Consider the following 21539-nt stretch of genomic DNA (forward strand, 5'->3'; position numbering starts at 1 on the left):
GGAGTCCTGGGTAAACTGCTTCCAAGCCAGAAGGGTGAGGGAGAGGCACACGGATAGAGGGATGTCTGGGTGTAGGCCTGGTAGTCAGACTACCAGGCTTTCCCTGAAAGGACTGTTTAAAGGATGGCGTGGAGAAGACAGACCTAGAAGGGGTGCTGTTTCCAGTGATCTTTTCTAGGTTTAGTTTGTATTCTCTTAGCTGAGGACCCAACAAAGGAAGTTTTAGCTGGGCAATTTCTCTGAAAGTGTGGAATTGGAGAGACAAAGATATGTCTCAATTCCTGTAGTTCCTTATCCTTGGTCTGGAGGGTCCTAAAGAGTTCAGCAGCTGCTGAACCAAACAGGTTCTTGTTGTCTAGGGGCACATCTAGGAGCTTGGCTTTGATGTCATCAGAGAGCGTTTGCAGCCTTAACTAGGTGTACCTTCTGATGACAGATCCAGAGGCAGCAGAACTTGCAGATGCTTCTACAGTGTTGTAACCGCACTTGGGAGTGTTTGGTCACTTGTGTGTAGGAGTTCAAGAGAGACAAAATCTTAGCTTTAAGCAGGGAGTTATGCAGCTCTACCAGTTGCTTAACCACATCTTTCAAAAGGGCCAAGGACTACTTGGCTGTGTGTGTCTGGTAATTGATTGCTCTTACTGCTAGGGTGGCAGAAGTATAAGCTCTCTTTCCCAGATGTTCCATCATTCTGCTCTCTTTGTCAGAGGGCAGTAGAGCGGTGGAGGGAGGGAAGCAACTTAGAGGTTTTGTCCATTATCATGGAAATAACTATAAGGTCTTCATAAAGATCTTTATAGAGGAAGGCAGCTTTCTCGGGCACCTTGTAGAATCTACCTAGACACTTGGGTGCTGGCGGCTGTGAATCTGGGTTTTTTTAGGCATCCAGAAAAGCAGGGTGTACTGGGGGCACAGCAGAAGGACTGGGGACTCCAGCTGAAGAAGTTCATAGTATCTCTTTTGGGTCTCTGTCACTTGACTGCTGTCCCATTTGAAAAAGATTTGCATTTTGGTGATGATCTCAAAGGCAAGGTCCTCACCAGGGGAGTCTGTGCGATTGGATTCTTCCTCTGGGGAAGCAAAACCCAGAGGAGAGAAGATCTGAGAAGAGTAGGTGAGGGAATCATCAGATGAATCCTCTTATACTGAGGAGACGTGTGGGGCAGGCCCCTTAGGGGTAGAAGGTGTAGGGGCCTGTGTTGGCGTCGGGCCTTGATGCAAGGCCAGAAAGGCATTGAGCAGGCCTTGAGTGAAGGCCTGCCAATCCAGAGGATGTTCGACAGGTGAAGCGGGCAGAGGCTGAGAAATATGTTTAGTTTCTGTTTCCTCCTCTTGGGAGTCTCAGGGGGAGAAGATTCAGAAATGCGGTGGAGGGTAGGAGGGCTGGATGCAGGCCGGCACTCCACTAAATCAGAGACTATGCCCTCACATACCATGATTTGGGGAGATGCCGCATGGGCCCTCGAATATAATGAGCCTTGGTTTCCCCTCAGCGACAGAGTCAGACGCCTGGGATTCCTTCTGGGACATGACCTCGGGCAAAGGACAGAATTCCTCTGGGCCTTCTGCCAAAGGAAGCTCAGAGGACTCCAGTGCGGACTCCTGGCCTTCACTAGCCTCAAGAGTGAAGGCTGGAGTGGAGGGTGCAGCAGTCGGTTCGGGCCTGCTCTTTTTGGCCTTCTTGACTGGGGGGGCTTGTCTGAGTGTTCCGATGTCGGGTCCAACCTACATGCTAGACATTTGAGTCTCTGATTTTCAAGGTATAATTTTAAGGCTGCAAGACAGCTTCTGTTGGGGACAAATGCCTGATAAATACTACTGGCGGTAAGGTTGTGTTCATGGCCTAGGCAGAGCTCATGCAAATCCTAATGTGGAATTTGCCTTCCACACCTACACTTGCCCTTCCTACCAGACATGTAACCCAAAACAGTAGCAGGTAACAAAATAGAAACCCCCTAAGGGGTACCTATCTGAAGTTGGATGAAGAAAACGCTTCTACTGGCAATGCAATGACTGAAGCTGGCAGTCACACAGGTGGCAGAAAAATTCTGAAGAGGTGCATACTGATGTCCGCTTTATACCAGATATAAATTTACGACCAAAGTCCATGAGAGGGGCGGGACGTCACGTGCACCCTAGTGGTAGCATTTAACGTTTGTATAACGGCCAGACGTATGAGAGTTCACCAGAGGCAAACTACCTGATGTCATAAATACAGCAGCATATGAACAGAAGGACATCTAACCATAACAGATGTTCTACTGATCACTGTTGCAGTATTCTTAACATATGGGTTTTTGTCTGCTAATGTCCAGACAGGGTACTAAAGCTTCACCTTTCTGAGGACATACGTCCAATGTGTGACCTCAGCATCGGATGTACGCACGAGTACCTCAGACTACCTCCAAGCCAGCGGCCTGAAGACTATAGAAAAAGGAGACTTTTCAGCTAGGAGGGGCGTAGCTCAAACAGTTAAGTAAATTCCTTCAATAGCAGATAAGGATATAGGTGATAAGTTTACAACTGAGGGAAAGAGTAATGTTAGAGCAGAGGAAGAGGAGAAGAGGGGAAGGAATACTGCAACAGTAGTCAGTAAGACATCTACTGTTACGTTAAGTTCTTACACAACTGTACTATATACTGACTGAAATCACTGTTGCAGTATTCTTAACATATAGGTGATTCCTTGACCTGAAGAAAGGAGAGAACATGGTGGCTGGCTAATGGGAAGATGAGCTGTCCAACAACCCAGATGGACAGACCTAGCAAAGGCAGCCCTGTATTTGGAAAAAGCATCAATTTTGTTGTTTTTGGTAAAGGTGTGTACACAAGACCAAATGGCAGCTTCTAAGTTGAACCTAGCATTGACACCAGAACAGGCTACAGCCAGAGTAGAATGTTATTTTGGGCAGGAGGGCTAATGATTTGCCATACTGCGTGTAGCAGAAAAATATGGTCTTCAATATCCAGGCTGCAATAGTTTGAGACCAGCTGGCTCAGTTTGGAATCCATGAAGAAAACATAGCTGATTAGTTTTTTCTGATAGTTTTTGTTTTGTCCAAGTAGAACCTCAGCTGCCTGTGAATGTCTAGAGTGAAGAATTCTCTCCACCCCCCAATATTCTGGGGACTGGGGAAAAATGTGTGCCTGGTTTCCATAGGCAAGAGAAGATCTGCAGTACTTCCAAGAGACCTTTCATTTCCTTCAAGTTGATGTGCTCCTTCAGGAGAGGAGGCCACTTCCCCTGCACTCTGTAAGAGTCTATCCATGCTCCCAATGCTCTGTCCAAAGCATATGTGTACATAACTTGGTTAGGTGGATCTGGGATGAAAGGGAGACCTGAACTGAGTGTGACCTGCTTCTCTCATCAGTGCAGCTCATTCTGAGGCAAGGTAGGAGCGGGATCAGGGTATCCATGGGCTAGGAATGTTGGGACCACACAGATTTCAGGTACCACTGAAATTTCTTCATGTGCAGTCTGGCCAGAAGCAGCACTGGGATGGTAGCTGCTATGAAACCCATGGCCCTAAGAATCTCCCTTCCTGTCCAGTGTGACACTGAGTAGAGGTTTTGTAAGACACTGGCCAGACTGAACTCTTTCCTGAGGAAGAAAGGCATGCATTGTGTATGCGTCTAGTCTGCAACCCACAAAATCTAGATCCTGAGTAGGTGTGAGACGGGATTTTTTTTTTAAGTTGATTGTTAACCTGAGAAATGTCAAGAGATGTACCATGTAATTTCATGTTCAAGGAGGATGTTTGTGGAGACAGCTTGGATCAGCAGGTTGTCCAGGTAAGAGAAAGCCACCACTGGAGTTGGACACTTTGCAAAAACTCTTAGTGCTGTAAAGACCAAGGACAAAACAGTAAACTGAAAATGCAACAAGCCAGAGATGAATTTGAGGAATTTCCTGCAAGAGGGCCGAATGGGAATGTGAAGGTAGGCATCCGTTACGTCTAAGGACATCACAAAGTAGTTTCAAAAAAGTGTTTAGAAGCAAACAATCCAGAATGGGTTGTCATTGTCTTTCCTTCCTTGGTACCAGAAAAATTCTGGAACAGAAATCTTTTCCTATAAAGGACATCAGCACTCTTTCTATACTTCCATGGTGTAGTAAGTTCTGAATAACAGGACTGAGCAAAAGAAGATGATTGAGTGGTGGAAGAGGCAGGCCATTTAGAGAGTGAATACTTTCAAGACATGGCATAGCCTTCTTTGATGATAGTCCAAACACATTTGTCTGTAGTTGTCACTGCCCAAAAGTGAAGAGACAGAGAAAATCCTTTGCATAGAGGAGCAGAGGAGCTCAGGAGAGGAGGGGGTAGTTGGGAAGGCAGTAACAGGTTTTTGCTTCCAAAGGGAGGCCTCCTCGAAAGAGATTCCCTATGCAGCTTATCTGGAAATCTTTTTCTTGCTGTTTTTCTTTCTTTGTGAATGGACCTAGCTGAGTAGTTTCTATGGTATCTAGGGACTGTAGAAAGAAGAATATGTCTACAGTCTTTCATAGTCTTGCTCTTATAGGGTTCTGAAGAGACTGGTAGCCCATGTACCAAACAAGAGATTTCTGCCCAAGGGTGAATCAAGGATTTTACATTTGAAGTCAAGTATGGACTGCCTGTGCAGCCCCATGCATATGGTCTGATGACCAAGTCTGTGGCAACAGCCCTGGAGATGGCATCCACAGCATCATAACTGCATCTGATGCTATGTCAGGTTATTTGTGTAGCTTGAGGCAGTATGGTCTATATTTGATGCTTACAGTCCAGTGACTGTTGGTCTGAAATTCTCTTTTTCAAAGACTGCAGTACCAAGAGTGATTATTTGGTCATTTGTATCTGATGGTTAATAGCTCTGACTACTAGGGTGGATGAAGTGTGGACCTTCTTTCCTGACCTATCCACAGCTCTACTATCCTTGTCTGAGGGAAGGGCATTAGAACTGGGGACTAGCTTAGATGGGTTATCCGAGGAAAGAGACTGCAGCAGGGTCAACCACAGGATTCTTGTATAAGTATTTAAGTTATCAGGTACCTTATAGAATCTGTCTGGTCTTTTTAGTGCTGGTGGTTGAGAATCAGGTGCTGAAGATATGAACTGGAAGGCAATCTGGTATGCCTCTAGTACTGGACAGAGTGGAGAAGGAGCTGGTATGCCCATTTCCAGAAGGCTACAGGATCTCTTTTGTATATCCAGAGATTGGCGTTGACTGCCATTCAAAGTGCTTCATCATGTTCAATAGTTTCTCCAAAGGAGGCCTTCTCAATGGGAGAATCTGGTGAAAGGGAGTCCCCTTCATTCAAAAAGCGCTGTCCTGGAGAATGTATCTGTGAGGAATAATACAGAAATGACCAGAGTCTGCATCTTGTTCTTGACTCTTGTTCTTCCTCAGAGGAAGAATAATCTACGGTATGCATTTATGGTGTGGTTTGTGGTAGCTGGAACACAAAAGGAAGCTTCAGGACCATGACAGCTTTAAATAAGCCCTGGAAGAAACTGATACATTGTTTTTACTTAAAACCTGTAGGGGTAGTCACATGCCTAGTTTTTTGCTTTTTCTTTTTAGGACTGACTGCCCCCTTAACAAGTCTAGGAGGTTCAAAACCTTGAAGAAAAACGAAGCAAAGTTGGACACTGCTGACAGCTTAAAAAATCTTCTTTATTCTTAAAATCACAAAATAAGCGCTTTCGGGATGACCCTTCTTCAGATAAATAAAATGAATGAGATGGTTCACTTATATACATATAAAAGCCAATCACATTCAGAAACAGCAAGCACATTCAGTGAAAGACACGCCTATTTTTCAAAATAGGCTTAATTGGTATGTAATCATTTAAACCTGGCTTCCTGTTTGCCATTAAGCTAGCAATCCATTTTGTTTCTACAGTTTCTGTTTGAAGCACAATATCACCCCCCTAGTGCTGGGTTTAACATTTACAATAACCCTAAATTTAAATGTATGTGTAGGATACAAAATCACATGTCTACATAACGCATTTCTTTCATCTTTATTCCTAATACTGGAAAGATGCTGAAGAATCCTTACTTTGAACATGCTATTCGTCTTACCCACATAAAAACCTTGGCATTGACAGCATTCTGCTAAATATACTATGTTGGTTGTGCGGCAGGTTGCTCTTCCTTTAAAGTGAAACACTTTTTGGGTAGTGGGATGTATAAAAACAGTATCTTTATTTATGTAGGGACAAGCTTTACATAATCCACAATTACTCGTTCCTATTGAGTATGGTAAAGCATAGGACACATTTGGCACGGAAGGTTCCTTGCATAGTAGATCCTTTAAGTTTTTATTCCTTCTATACCTAAAAGTGGGCTGAGGTCCCACTATGCCCCCCAGTGTACTATCACTGGTCAAGATGTTCCAGTTCTTCCTCACTATATTGCAGATATCACTAGTATTACTGCTATAGTTTAACATGACCTGCGGGACTTTGCATAAAGCTTCATTGCTCTTTTTGACCTCATCCCTTTCAAAAGCTCTTAAAATCCAGGGCTTATAATCTGTGAATCGCTTGGATCTACCTCTTTCCACAGTTTCATTTACCAAATTCTGCTTATAGCCCCTATCATTAAAGTTCTCCTTAAGTCTAGTCGTCTCCTCTTCAAAATCTGATTCTAGAAGACATAACCTAGAGACCCTGCTCACCTGCCCCTGTACTATGTTGCGATATGTATATCTAGGGTGCATGCTGTCAAATGCAATTCCGTGCCAAATGTGTCCTATGCTTTACCATACTCAATAGGAACGAGTAATTGTGGATTATGTAAAGCTTGTCCCTACATAAATAAAGATACTGTTTTTATACATCCCACTACCCAAAAAGTGTTTCACTTTAAAGGAAGAGCAACCTGCCGCACAACCAACATAGTATATTTAGCAGAATGCTGTCAATGCCAAGGTTTTTATGTGGGTAAGACGAATAGCATGTTCAAAGTAAGGATTCTTCAGCATCTTTCCAGTATTAGGAATAAAGATGAAAGAAATGCGTTATGTAGACATGTGATTTTGTATCCTACACATACATTTAAATTTAGGGTTATTGTAAATGTTAAACCCAGCACTAGGGGGGGTGATATTGTGCTTCAAACAGAAACTGTAGAAACAAAATGGATTGCTAGCTTAATGGCAAACAGGAAGCCAGGTTTAAATGATTACATACCAATTAAGCCTATTTTGAAAAATAGGCGTGTCTTTCACTGAATGTGCTTGCTATTTCTGAATGTGATTGGCTTTTATATGTATATAAGTGAACCATCTCATTCATTTTATTTATCTGAAGAAGGGTCATCCCGAAAGCGCTTATTTTGTGATTTTAAGAATAAAGAAGATTTTTTAAGCTGTCAGCAGTGTCCAACTTTGCTTCGTTTTTCTTCATTTGTGCTACCTGCTTAAGTTGTACTTTGGCGTCTTACTGGGTATTTGTTTTCTACTATTTTCCTTGGATTTGTGTATCCAGTATTTTGCATGCCATGGCAGCGGAACCTGTTATGCTAGAAACTACTTCTGTGAATGGACATCAAAACCAAGCCAATAAGAATGTTTTATGGCATCCTAAGAAAGCCCTGAACTGTGGAAATCCATTACTTAATTTGGGCTTTTCTACATGTAAAATAGGCATGAGTGGTTCCAAACCAGTAGCTGTGGATAGGAACTTTGAGGAACTAACTCGTGACTTAACTTTTAAAGTGAACAAATTGCAGAGACTTCAATGGCAGGAATATCATTTAGAGGCTTGTATCCAATATGGCATTGTTCGAGGGTATGCGGATACTTTGTATGCCAGCACAAGGTGACCGCTACCCGGAACTTTTGGCCAAATGGCAAACTATCAACATTGAGACTAGTTTTAAGTACATGTCCCTGCTGAATGAGTTCTTTTCTCCGGAGTTGGATAATTTAAAAAAAGAAGTGACTGAATTGCAACATAAGCTTGAAGCTGAGTTTAGCGATGGGCCATATAGTGAACGCATGGAAGCACTATATGTTACCTTTACTGAGAATGACGATAAATTGAAAAAACAGAAAACGGGTAAATTACAAAGAGATTTCCTGGACTTCACTAATGGGAACATCTTCAGATGGCCTAGGGCCAATGAAAATAGATCGATGGTGAATACTGCTAGGCGATTGGCAGATTCAACCAGGAGGGAGGAGGAGTGATGCGATGACGATGATGACGAACATAGCGCCTGAATGTAACACGCTTCCCACGCCGTTTCAGAAGGAGAAGGAGAGTGGTATCGAACCCGCTTTGTGACAGCCAATATAACAACACATGAATCAAGGGAGGAAGAACCAACGGCTGACTTGGCTGATGAACAAATGGACACGGAATCTATTCGAGTGCAGGAGGGTCCTGCCAGTGTCACGATTGATGTGACAAACTTAGATACCAGTTCAAATCATGATGTAGGTACCTGCTCTTCACAACAAATTGTCGTAGTGAACTCTAATTCAGATGGCAATTCCTTGGGGGCACGCCCCAAGATACAAGGAGCGAGCCACAATAGTAATAATTTTTGGGACTGCTACCAGCACCGGTCAAAAGAAAGGTCCCTGGAAGCGGTCAGTGGCGAGGACAGGGGGACCGACAAGAGAAGAAAAATTTGGGACTGACTGCTGATAATGATATGGGTATTGTTACTAACTTATCATCTTATGTTTTAAACTCTAGAGAATTAGAGGTGTTGAATAAGGGATTAACCTTTATTCCGAGCAAAAATGGTTGTTATGATGAAATGTTGATAGATATTATGTTATACTGCAGGAATGTGTCACTGAAGTTAATGTATGGTAACAGTAATGAGAAGGATTATTCCCTTAGAAAACCAAGTGGTTTTGTCCCGCAATTAACATCAAGTTTGAATTTGTTCGTTAGTGCATGTGAGAAAGATATGATAGATTACTATAAGGAAGTAGACTTTAAGAAATATCACAACTTATCTGCTGAACAAAGGATAGCACTGAATAGTCTCATTGCCAACAGGGACATTGTGATAAAAAATGCGGATAAGGGGGGTGCCATTGTCCTTATGGACACGACATGGTATAACAACAAATTGAATGAGTTATTACAAGATAGTAACACATATCTACTCATAAATCCCCTAACTGTAAAAAGTATTGTAGATAGGGTGAATATTCAATTAAATGCTCTATTGTTTGAAATGAAAATATCTGAGGAAACTTATCAGTTCCTCAAAATAGAGAAACCAGTTATTCCGATCTTTAAAGCACTACCGAAGATACATAAATCTATCCAAAACCCACCCCTTAGACCGATAGTATCTGGGAGGGGATGGGTTACGGAGAATGTGTCGATATGGGTGGAACACACTTTAAAACCCTATCTAGATCAAATGGATAATGTGTTGAAAGACACAGCACATTTTTTAAGGCTACTAGGTCAATTGAATAAATCCTATAGTAAGAATTTACTGATGGTCACTATGGATATTCAAAGTCTATTCACTGTGATTGACAACAAGTTTGGTATTGATAGTGTACAATTGCTCCTGGGTGACCTAGGAGTTAGTGATGATAAGTTATCACTCATTACATCACTATTAAGCATTGTTTTGGAGAATAATGTTTTTCTGGGAGGTAATGGCATATATAGACAAGCGCAGGGGGTCGCCATGGGGACCCCCTGCGCAAATACATATGCCAATTTGGTTCTCTCTCAATGGGAAAGAACACATGTCATCAACAATGAGGAATGGAGACGTCAACTACAGTTATATCTACGTTTTGTAGATGACATTTTTCTTTTGTGGGATGGGACAGAGGAAGAACTAGATGAATTTATTAATCACTTACACTCCACTACAAAGTTCCATAGATTTCTTAGATGTATGTGTACAACAGGATACAAAAGGCTTTAGATCCAAGCTACATAAGAAAGATTGCTGGAAGAACTCACTCTTGGCATTTGACAGCATGCACCCTAGATATACATATCGCAACATAGTACAGGGGCAGGTGAGCAGGGTCTCTAGGTTATGTCTTCTAGAATCAGATTTTGAAGAGGAGACGACTAGACTTAAGGAGAACTTTAATGATAGGGGCTATAAGCAGAATTTGGTAAATGAAACTGTGGAAAGAGGTAGATCCAAGCGATTCACGGATTATAAGCCCTGGATTTTAAGAGCTTTTGAAAGGGATGAGGTCAAAAAGAGCAATGAAGCTTTATGCAAAGTCCCGCAGGTCATGTTAAACTATAGCAGTAACACTAGTGATATCTGCAATATAGTGAGGAAGAACTGGAACATCTTGACCAGTGATAGTACACTGGGGGGCATAGTGGGACCTCAGCCCACTTTTAGGTATAGAAGGAATAAAAACTTAAAGGATCTACTATGCAAGGAACCTTCCGTGCCAAATGTGTCCTATGCTTTACCATACTCAATAGGAACGAGTAATTGTGGATTATGTAAAGCTTGTCCCTACATAAATAAAGATACTGTTTTTATACATCCCACTACCCAAAAAGTGTTTCACTTTAAAGGAAGAGCAACCTGCCGCACAACCAACATAGTATATTTAGCAGAATGCTGTCAATGCCAAGGTTTTTATGTGGGTAAGACGAATAGCATGTTCAAAGTAAGGATTCTTCAGCATCTTTCCAGTATTAGGAATAAAGATGAAAGAAATGCGTTATGTAGACATGTGATTTTGTATCCTACACATACATTTAAATTTAGGGTTATTGTAAATGTTAAACCCAGCACTAGGGGGGGTGATATTGTGCTTCAAACAGAAACTGTAGAAACAAAATGGATTGCTAGCTTAATGGCAAACAGGAAGCCAGGTTTAAATGATTACATACCAATTAAGCCTATTTTGAAAAATAGGCGTGTCTTTCACTGAATGTGCTTGCTATTTCTGAATGTGATTGGCTTTTATATGTATATAAGTGAACCATCTCATTCATTTTATTTATCTGAAGAAGGGTCATCCCGAAAGCGCTTATTTTGTGATTTTAAGAATAAAGAAGATTTTTTAAGCTGTCAGCAGTGTCCAACTTTGCTTCGTTTTTCTTCATTTGTGCTACCTGCTTAAGTTGGACTTTGGCGTCTTACTGGGTATTTGTTTTCTACTAGGTTCAAAACCTTGGCATACTTCAGAGTACCTGGAACCTCATCTCAAACTAGGATTTGAGGGACCCCATGTGGTCCTTGCAAAAATAACAAGGCATTATTTATAAGCGGTATCTGCACCTTTGCAAGGCCTCAGGAGCCATACCAGCCTCCAACGGGGTCTCGGTAGCAGGCAACTGGGAGGATATTTGATATACTGTGGGTTCTGCAACCTCAGCAGACACGTCTGACTCAAACATTAGACTGTGTACTGTCTCTGGGTCTTTGGTAGAAGAGCAGTGTTGGTTGCTGGGGATTCTACCATCTTAGCTTGGGTCAGGCATTTTAGAATGTTTCAAGGAACATGTTAAGAGAGGAAAGCCTTGAACTAAGGGCTTGTGAAACAAATGTCTGGCAGACAGAGTAGGCTTTGTAGTCATGTTCCAACACTAAACATAAAAAGATGCTTGGTGTGTAAGTCCTTGTAAGGAATCTGCTTACTGTATAAGCACTTATCCTTTCTAGTGGCCATGTAACAAAAAATTTTTAACATCGTCCAAACTACAAAAAAGGAAGGATCCTCAACAGGGCACTTAACTGAAAAACAAACAAGTGAAGCAATGGCACCAACGATCCAATGTAGATCAGTCTGACGGATACACAACCTGTATTTGGGCTGGTAGAAAAATAGTCTGGGATACTGTTGCCGTACATCCGTCTATACATCCTGACGCACATGAGCGGAGGTCATGTATCGGATGTACATCCTCAGGAAGGTAAAGCTTTGGTACCCCAGCTGGACGTCTGAAGATAAAAACTCGTATGTTAAGAATACTGCAGCAGCAATTTCAGTCCAAGACATCAATCAATATGCAGGAGGCCTTCTACCCTAAGGCTCTGAGGAGTTACCTGGTCAAAATATTGTTTGAAAGAAACGATTATGTTGAAACATTGCATTAGGAACAGGATCCTATATGGGGGTGTAGGAAAGTATTTTGCTTGTATGAATAAAGAACAGCTCCCAGGAAGGTGACTTGTCTTGCTAGCTGAAATGAGACTTGGACGTTTAAGGACAGTTTTACATTCTGGTAGCATATTATGGTGGTCTTTAAAGCTCTTTATCTCCTGCAGGGAATAGGCCTGGATGAGTTAACTGTCCTGGTATGGATAAATGTGAATATCCTTTGCCCTGCAAAAAAAGCAATGACTGGACCTAGGCAATCTGGATACCCAGCGTACAGTAGATAAGCCAAAGGGCAAGGATGTGATTTGATAATTTGAACCCACTGCCTCCAACCTTAGAAACTGCTACTGCGAGAGAAGTGCAGATGAGCATCCTCAAAATCTAGCATTACCATAAGGGCTTGAGGAAGGATCAGTGGCAAAAAGATTCTGCAGTGAAATAATGTTGAATTTTGTGACCACTATAAACACGTTTAGTCCTGCAAGATCCACAGTAGGTCTCAATGATCTTTTAACGCAAACAAGGAAAGTTTTGAGAATGCCATTTTTTCAGACACCCTCTCAATGTTGCCTTGCATCATGAGACAATCTGCAGAGATATGACATGCTGTTGATCTTTTAGAACATGTAAAAATGTCAGTTTTTTTTTTTAATGGAAACTAACGTAGCTCTTTTATAATCTGGAGTACCAACCTGAGAAATCTCCAACTGGTCTGCAAAGATCAACCTTCAATTTTGTCTCTGAAAATGGGGGAAGAGGGTTGGGAGAAGGTAGTGTGAGTTTTGAAAATGGGGGGTGCACTTATAAGTCATTGCTGCTCCCTCTGGGAATCACAGCCCTAGAGGACCCCAGGTCTCTCTTTGCTGTCAGCCTGACACTTTTTTCCAATTTTGCCCTGCTTCCTTTTTTGTTCTCTGTTCTTCTCTTGTTTGGAAAGTAAGGGCCAAGCTTTAACTGGTAGTTTCTAACATGCTTAGAACATGGGGAATGAAAAAGGTCCATGGAATGCATAGTCTTCCCCTTGTTCTACAGCATTTTGGACACCTTTTTTAAAAGGGATCCAAAGAGGAACTCCTTATCCAGAGCAACATCCAAAAGTGCTGCTTTTACAATCAGGAAGGAGAGGGGGAGTCAGCAAATCAGGTCTCCTAACCAATGTCCCAGTAGCAACTGCCCTACATGATGCATCACAGCATCATAACCACATTTTGTTGAGTGCATAGCAGCACAAGAATTCAGGTTACACAGGTTTTACTTTCTAAGACACTTATCTGCTGTTCCAAGAGTGACTTCTGGAACTTTAACATAGGATTAGCAGTTAAGGGTACTAATGATGGGTAGTTGTTGCTGAAGTACCTACCAAGGGGAGAAAACGCTGAGAGAAGAAAGGAGCCACTTTTGAGATTTTAAGTATTTTCTTCTGATTTTTTTGTTTAAAATTTCTACTTTGCCGGCTACTTTTCAGCGTTTCCCGGCTTGCTAAAGTTGATATCTGTATTAGAAACAGTATTTGAAACACATCTAGAGCCTGTTTACTGCATTTCCTGTGTTGCACTTAATTTAAAATAGTTTTTTTCTTAAAATTGCATTTTACCTGACTCTGGCCTAGCACTCAAGTGTGGGGTCATTTATTGCACTGTTCTAATTAGTTTGCTACTTGTGTATCTCTGCTACCTTTAAACTAAAGCAAAAAAACAAAAAAATCTTGCTTTGTTCTCCACTTTCTGAAATTTAAAAAAGTTCAGTTACAGATTTGCTGTTCTGAACTGTTTGCACGTTTCTTGGAGGCCAGTGCTTGCTTGGGCTAAAGGGAAGTCTCTGTGTTCATCAGTGGCAGTGATTAACACTGAACAGCCTGCCTGCCCCTGTAGGAGTGGTTAACTGCCTAGAAACGTTTTGGGCTAGTTCCCAGCTCTTTCAAGTTCCCTGCCTTAAAACCCGCTTTTGTGCGATTTTGCACATAGCGCAGCATCTGGCAGCGCCGCTTAAAGTATTCCCGGCTCCACAAAGTGTACTCTTCACTTTTTCCCTTAGAACTGTTCTAAATCTCAAAGCAAGCACTCTATTTTCATTCTAAAGCCCTGCACTTGATTTTATAAGTAATCTTATAAGTAAGCACTAACTAAAGCACTACATCCTCTTATACTCCTTATAAGTACTTGGCTCCCTATTGGTCCTTTCTGATGAGTCAAAACACTGTTCCTTATACTGTTCTGGCATGTCCAATAGTCAGTTTCGGGTTTACTCTCCAGTGCAGCTGGTGAATCTGGGTATCTTGAGGCAATGTTACAACTGCCTTATGTACACAGGCCACCCTCTCCTCCTCCCATCAAACTCAAAGATATGTGAGAGATGCAACTATAAAGCCAAACTGGAGGCTGAGCTCTCTCAACCCAGCACTGGCACAGTCAGTCAGGAGGAGAAGGTAACCACACACACCACTATTCCAGTCTCACATAGACCTATCACATCAGCAAACCAAACACAAACACACAAAAACATACTCGGAGGCTCTAAATAAAAATCTGCCAAAGCAGCAGAGACCTCCAAAGCAGACATCCAAACAACCGCTAACAATACCCACGTATCACATATTTCACAAAGTCAGTGTGCCACACAGCCACAGCCCTTAAGGCTAAACAACACACCTAACACATTTGTAATAGGGGACTCTATTGTCAGACAAACTGATGTCCCTCTCACCAGACTGAAAGTACAGTTTTGTACCTACCATAAATGTAGATGTTCGAGTGCTAATACAGCTGCAGTCATAACAGATGGGCTCTCTGCCGTCAGGTGGGTCCTCGGTCGGCCGAATTCCAAAGTCTAGGTCCGGCGTCGGTTGTCGTTGCTTCTTCCCTGACGTCAGTGCGACAGGGGTATAAAAGAACCAGCCAATGCCATTTTCTTCAGTTTTTCTTGCCCCAGATGTCAGGTGCCCCCAGAAGGAAGGCAATACATAAATTTATGCAATAATGCAATGCAGTATAATCAAAAAACAGTAGTTGCAAGCAAATACACCATAAAAAAATACCCCAATCAGGTTGTATGAGGAGGTGTTAGCCATTAGGCCTGTTCCAGAGGGGAAGGAGGGAGGGAAACTTGGACTGCAGCTGTATTAGCACTCGAACATCTACATTTATGGTAGGTACAAAACTGTACTATGTTCATCGTGTATACAGCTGCAGTCATAACAGATGGGTAGAATCCCAAAGCTAAAATAAGGGTGGTAGGCACTAGGTGGAATTAGGAGGAGCCAGGATGCCCTGTAAAACTGCAGTGGCAAACCCTGCTCTAGATTTGGAGTATAAAGGCAGGTGATAGTGCTTGGAGAAAGTATGCACAGAACTCCAAGTGGCAGCTTCCAAAATATCTTTGGTAGGAACCCCCCTGAGGAAAGCTGCAGAGGTAGCTGTGGCCCTAGTGGAGTGAGACCTTATGCCTGTAGGTACAGTTTTACCATGAAGAGAGTAACAAAAGCGTATGCAGTGGGCTATGCATTTTGAGATTGTCTGTTTGGAAATAGGCTTCCCTTGAGCCCCTGTAGCATAGGACACAGAGTTGGTCTGATTTTCTGAAAGGCTTTGTTCTGTCCCAAAAATAACATAGTTGCCTGTGAATGTCCAAAGAATGTAGTAGCCTCTCCCCTTTGTTTTGAGGATTGGGGTAAAAGGTAGGTAAGTGGATAGCCTGATTCAAGGCTACCCTGGATACTACCTTTGGCATAAAGGAAGGGTTGGTTCGCAAGGAACCTCTGTCCTGTTGGAAAATGATAAAAGGTTGCACAGCCATGAGGGCTTGTAGTTCAGAAACCCTGCGAGCTGAGGTGATAGCCAGCAGGAAGGCTGTTTTCCAGGACAAATATTGTAGTTCTGATGAGACAGCTGACTCGAAAGGAGGCAAAGTCTTGAAATTGAGATCCCAAGCAGGCACTGGTTGTTTCCTTGGGGGTTTAATATTCTTAGCCCCTCTGAGGAACTGTCTTAAGAGGGGTGAGAGAATAAAGGAGGATCAGTGTTGTATTCTGCAGAAATGGCTGAGACATGGATTTTGATGGAAGAGAATGAAAGTCCACTGCTTAGCATCTCAGCTACGTACTGTAATATTTGAGGTAAATTCAGTATTCCAGGGTTCTGGCCCTTTTTCTCATTCCAAGCACAAAACCGTTTCCATTTGGCGGAGTAGGCTTTTCTAGTAGAAGGTCTTCTGGCCTCCAAAATGACATCCTGTACCTCTCCTTGGAGAGTAGGCTCTGTTGTGATTTTAAGGAATCTTCCATGCGGCTAGATTGAGCGTTTTCAGCTGACTGTGAAGAGTTTTGAAGTTGTGCTGAGTCAGCAGAGGAGGCATTAGAGGCAGGATCCGTGGTGGGGAATGCGCCAGGCTCCTCAGGAGTGGGTACCAGTGTTGCCTTGGCCAGTCTGGAGCGATGAGAATCATCTGTGGTCTGTCTGCTCTGGTTTTTAATAGAACTTTGGGCAGCAGAGGAAGAGGTGGAAAGGCATAAACTGTCATTGTTGTCCAACTGAAAGAGAGTGCGTCCACTTTCCAGGCCTGTGGATGAAAGGTCCTTGAGCAGAATTTTGCCAATTGGTGATTTCTGTGGGAGGCAAAGAGATCTATGTCTGGCCTTCCCCATGCTTGAATTATCTTTGAAAAAACTTGAGGATGCAACTTCCACTCATGTGGATCTGTCATATTTCTGCTTAGGTTGTCTGCCAGCGTGTTTTCCTTGCCTGGCAGGAACTGTGCTTGAAGCTCGATTTGCAATTCTAGAGCCATGTTCCAAAGAGACATGGCTAGCCTGCATAGGGGGTATGAATGGGTTCCTCCCTGTTTGTTTATGTACCACATTACTGTGGTGTTGTCTGTCCTTATAAATAGCTGGCCTGGAAGCAGCAGGTCTTTGAAAGCTATAATAGCATTTATTACAGCTAGCATTTCCTTTTGATTGATGTGTAGGTGCTTTTCCTTTTGGGACCATCTGCCCTGAATGCACCGATTTGTCATGTGCGCCCCCCAGGCGTAATCCGAGGTGTCTGTTGTGATGATTTGACTTGCTTGAGGCTTGCAGAATGGGAGACCTGTGTTTCATTGGCATGCTTGAGCCCACCACAGAAATTCCTTTTGAAGACATGGAATTAGTGGTATTATTGTTTCCAAGCTGTGGCTGTGCTGAGACCATAGGTTTTTCAGGTACCATTGAAGTGGCAGGACTCGGAATACACATCATCAAGGATATCTAAGACAGGAGGTATAGCCAGAGGCCCGTGCTGAGGAAGCAAGAGAAAATCCCTAAGCCTTTTCTTGGAGTCTGAGTACTCTTGGCCTTCCCAGTGGAAGTGTTCCCTCAAGGTATGCAAGGTTTCCCCAAAAGAGTAATCCTCAGGGGGGGAGACAGAAGGAATGGACTCCTCTGTATCAGAATCTTCAAAAGGGGAGTAAGTTCAAGGTCATCAGAATGTTCTGAAATAATGGAGGCCTGGTCCGAGGAGGGGGATTCTTCCTCCACTCTGGGCCTTTTTTCCGGGGGGGGGGTTGGGAACCCCTGATAAGTGTAATTAAGTCCTCAGCCATTTTGAGCATCTGCTTTTTAGGCATGGGGCCTTGAGAAGGGCACTGTGGGGTTTTTTTTAGAATGCATGGCTGTCTTAGACTTAGTGAAAGCCTTAAAAGAAGAGGAAGGCCTGAAGACACCTTGAGAGGAGGCAGACCTGTCTAAACTCTGAGTTTCACTGCCAAGAGTGGCTTCGGTATCTGTAGTCGGGGTGTGGCCCAAAGAGCCTGTGACCTCAGGTACAGAAGACACCACCAATGAAGTGTCGTCGGTAGTCAGGGGCTGCGTAGGCGCCTTGCTGAGAACCGGACCACCTGTAGTCGGCTTTGGCGTGGTGTCGGTAGAGGCCGCGGACCTTGTGTGTCGGTCCTTATCTTTGCATTTTTTAGTCAAAACTGGAGTCGGAGTATCCGACGACATTATGTAGTTAAATTTTTTGCCAAAAAAGTGCTGGGCAAACTCCGCCCGACGCTTAATGGTGCGTTTGTTGAATGTAGCACAAAAACGATGGGCCGAGACGTCGTGGTCTGGGCCTAAGCAAGGAATGCAGAGGGAATGAAAATCCTTATGCGGTATTTGCTTCCCACATAAAATGCAATTATTAACTTTGTCTGACATCAGTCTGAGGCAAGAAAAGTTTCCCCAACGGGCTACTTAGCTTTAAAGAAGACTTCGGTTGCAGATATTTGTAATCTCAGGAGCTGGCCGACCGGCACTTGTGAACTACTTCTGCTTCGGGCACCGCGCGGCAAGAAAGACTGAAGAAAATGGCGTTGGCTGGTTCTTTTATACTCCTGTCGCACTGACGTCAGGGAAGAAGCAATGACAACCGACGCCGGACCTAGACTTTGGAATTCGGTCGACCGAGGACCCGCCTGACAGCAGAGAACCCATCTGTTATGACTGCAGCTGTATACACGATGAACATCAAGGAGAAGGTCACTGTAAGCTGCCTGTCGGGTGCCAGGATCCACCACATAACACAAGCACTCAGGTCACTCTAAAGCAAGTACAAATATGACTCAGTCACTGTCCATGCTGGTGTGAATGACCCGAGACGTACCTCCCTGGACTACATGAAGAGAGACATAGAGGAGCTCTCTGATCATGTAGCCCAGACCGGTATGACCCTGACCTCGAGTAGCATCTTGCCCTCACCAAGAATGATGCCACAGTATAAAGACAAAATGATCAATTTTAACAAATGGCTAAAGTATTGGTGTCATTCTAAGGGGATTCAGTGTCTGTCAGCCTGGAATGACATGCTTGACAAGCCACGTTGCTTCGCTAGGGACGGCTTGCACCTGTCACCCCTGGGCTTTCGAATACTGGCTAAGGCTCTTGCCACCCGCATAGTGCCTTTTTTAGGTGAGGCTCAAAAGACAAACCCACCTCCATAGACAACACAAGAAAAAAAAAACCTAAGGGTAATGCTGCTCAACGCCAGAAGTCTAAACCTCAAGATGCATGCACTCGAGGCTCTCCTCAGTATGGAGAATATCGATATCTGTGCAGTGACAGAGACCTGGTTCAAGGCCCCAGAGAGCACCCCAGCACTACCAAGTTATACCTCATACCATGCTTTTCGGCCCCAAAACTCGGACCGAACCACAAAGGAGGGGGGAGTATCCATATTCATCAAAGATACCCATACCTCCAGGTTAGTGGCATTACACGAAGCATCGGAGACCATCCATGTACAGTTAACAGTGGGCAAAACTGCCTTTCAGTTTATAGCCTGCTACAGACCACACTCCCAAACTCAGGAACCCAACTCGGCCTTCCTGAGAACACTGGAGAATATGAAGGTCTCTCTAAACACAATAATATTGCGTGACTTCAACTACCCAAACATCGACTGGGAAAACTACTCAAGCCCCAACACCCTTGCACAACGGTTCCTAGAATTTATAAACTCAAATGCTATGGAACAACTGGTCACCATTCCCACAAGACGGGATAACATATTGGACCTGGTCATCACCAACATGGGGACTTTATGTTCCACACCAGAGGTATGTCCCTCATTGGTAAGATCAGACCATAAATTAATCTCACTGGACATCCATATCCCATCCTCACCCCCAGCCAAGGAAATCACAGTGAAAAATTTCTCAAAAGCAAATTTCACACTTCTCAAAACCGAGGTGGAATCCTTCAAAGCCACCAGGCCAGTGGAAAATACTGCCCAAACAGCAGAATCCTTTACAAATGCATTCTATTGTCACCTACAGGAATGCATGGATCGTGCTATCCCAAATAAAACCAAGACTCACTCCTTCAAAGGCAGGAGACCAGTCTGGTGGACCCCAGGCCATAAATAAGCTATACAACAGGAGGAGGAAGCTACTACATGATAGAGCAAAATCCCAAAAAGGGAAGGCATCTCTGATCAGTACTAGCAAGAAACTACGATCCCTCATAAAATTTTTAAGGCCAGCTTCGAAAGAAAAATTGCACAAGACACTAAAGATAATCACAAGACCTTCTTTAGTTATGGTCAGAGACACTGGCAGTGGTAGGCCTAGAAATTGCCTGCATCTAATCTAAATGTTGGGAAAACTCCTTAGCCTCTCAGCTGAAAGTCTATGTCTTACTAAGGGTATCTCCAAAAGAAAGATCCTTAGGTGGCAAGGCTGAGGATGGGATATGCACTCTATCAGATTCCATATAAGAGGCTGGGAATATTTAGTTCACACAAATCAGTTCTTCCACCTCAGAATCTGAAGTATTTGAATCCCTCTTGAAAGCTTCCCACTTTCTTTATGTAGAAGGTATTTCTGAGGCACAAATTTTCGCAGATGTAGGCTGCCTAGACTTCATGAATTACGTGAACAAGCTTTTCTTTCAGGTGCTTACTGGATTTATTTCAGCCATTTTCCAGGACTTTACTACCCAGGTCCCTCTTCTGGCCAAACTCCCCAAGTCTCTTGACTCTGGCAACTGTCTGGAGTTATTATTGCACCAGTGACCTATGACGAATGTATTGCAGTTGTGGCACGTACTTACCATAACTATAGATCTTCACTATTACAGTGACAATTACCTACCAGTTCGCTCCCACCTACCCTCTTCTAGTGTGCACCTACGGTGTGAGTGGGCACCCTTCCTCTCCTTATCCTCCACTCACTCCATAAAGCTCCATATTCACATTTTTCCTTCAGTGAACTGGTGAAGGATCTGGACAGAGTGAGAGACCAGACTGGGGCAAGATGAACCTGAAGATGGTCTCAGCAGATGACTCAAAGTTATTACCTCTATCCTGACAGAAGGGGAGAGCATCTGTCAAGACTGTGAGGCAAGGTAAAGTCACCGGTATCTGGGCTGGCCTTGGGATATCCTGCTTTTACAGAAGGACAAACATCATTCATACAACCATGAACTGTGAATAACATCAGCATGCTGTCATATATTTCAGATGACAGACTCTCACCTACACTGTTAGGTGCGATTCTGAAGAACATCACTGCAAAGAAAGAGGACAACAGCAGGGGGGAAAAAAGCAGCAGCACATGGACATCAAAGGAAAGGACAGTAAAAAGAATGACTTGCTTTATAAGCAGCTTCTTGAAGGAAGGATGCAGAGAGGGCTATGACTGAAGCAATTAAGTAAGGGAATACACAGACTCCAAACTAATACCATCTACTGAACAGAGGATGGCAGCAAACAAGACCTAGGAAACAACAGAAGACGCACATCATCATTGGAGAAGAGGTGAGCTTGAGTGATGGAGACGCTACTGAGTGAAAAAAGTTACCAGCTTGGATCCACCACAAGGCCGTATGACCCACCAAGTCAAGATGGATGGAGAGAACAATATAGGATCTATGCTATTGCTTAAGCAGGGTATGGAGCTTATCCAAGTAAGTAGGGAAATAGGCACAACAGGCGAGTTAAGCTATCTTTATCAGTCATCAAAA

At 43.3% G+C, this 21539-nt stretch overlaps 1 protein-coding gene across 1 annotated transcript in view; it reads right to left on the bottom strand.

Annotated features, from left to right (window-relative positions):
• PRPF8 (pre-mRNA processing factor 8) overlaps positions 1–21539 on the bottom strand; it is a 2252227-nt gene that overhangs the window by 620247 nt on the left and 1610441 nt on the right. The window lies entirely within an intron of this gene.

Source organism: Protopterus annectens, chromosome 13.part0, assembly GCF_019279795.1.
Source record: "Protopterus annectens isolate FY-2018-M chromosome 13.part0, PAN1.0, whole genome shotgun sequence".
Classification (NCBI taxonomy): domain Eukaryota; kingdom Metazoa; phylum Chordata; order Ceratodontiformes; family Protopteridae; genus Protopterus; species Protopterus annectens.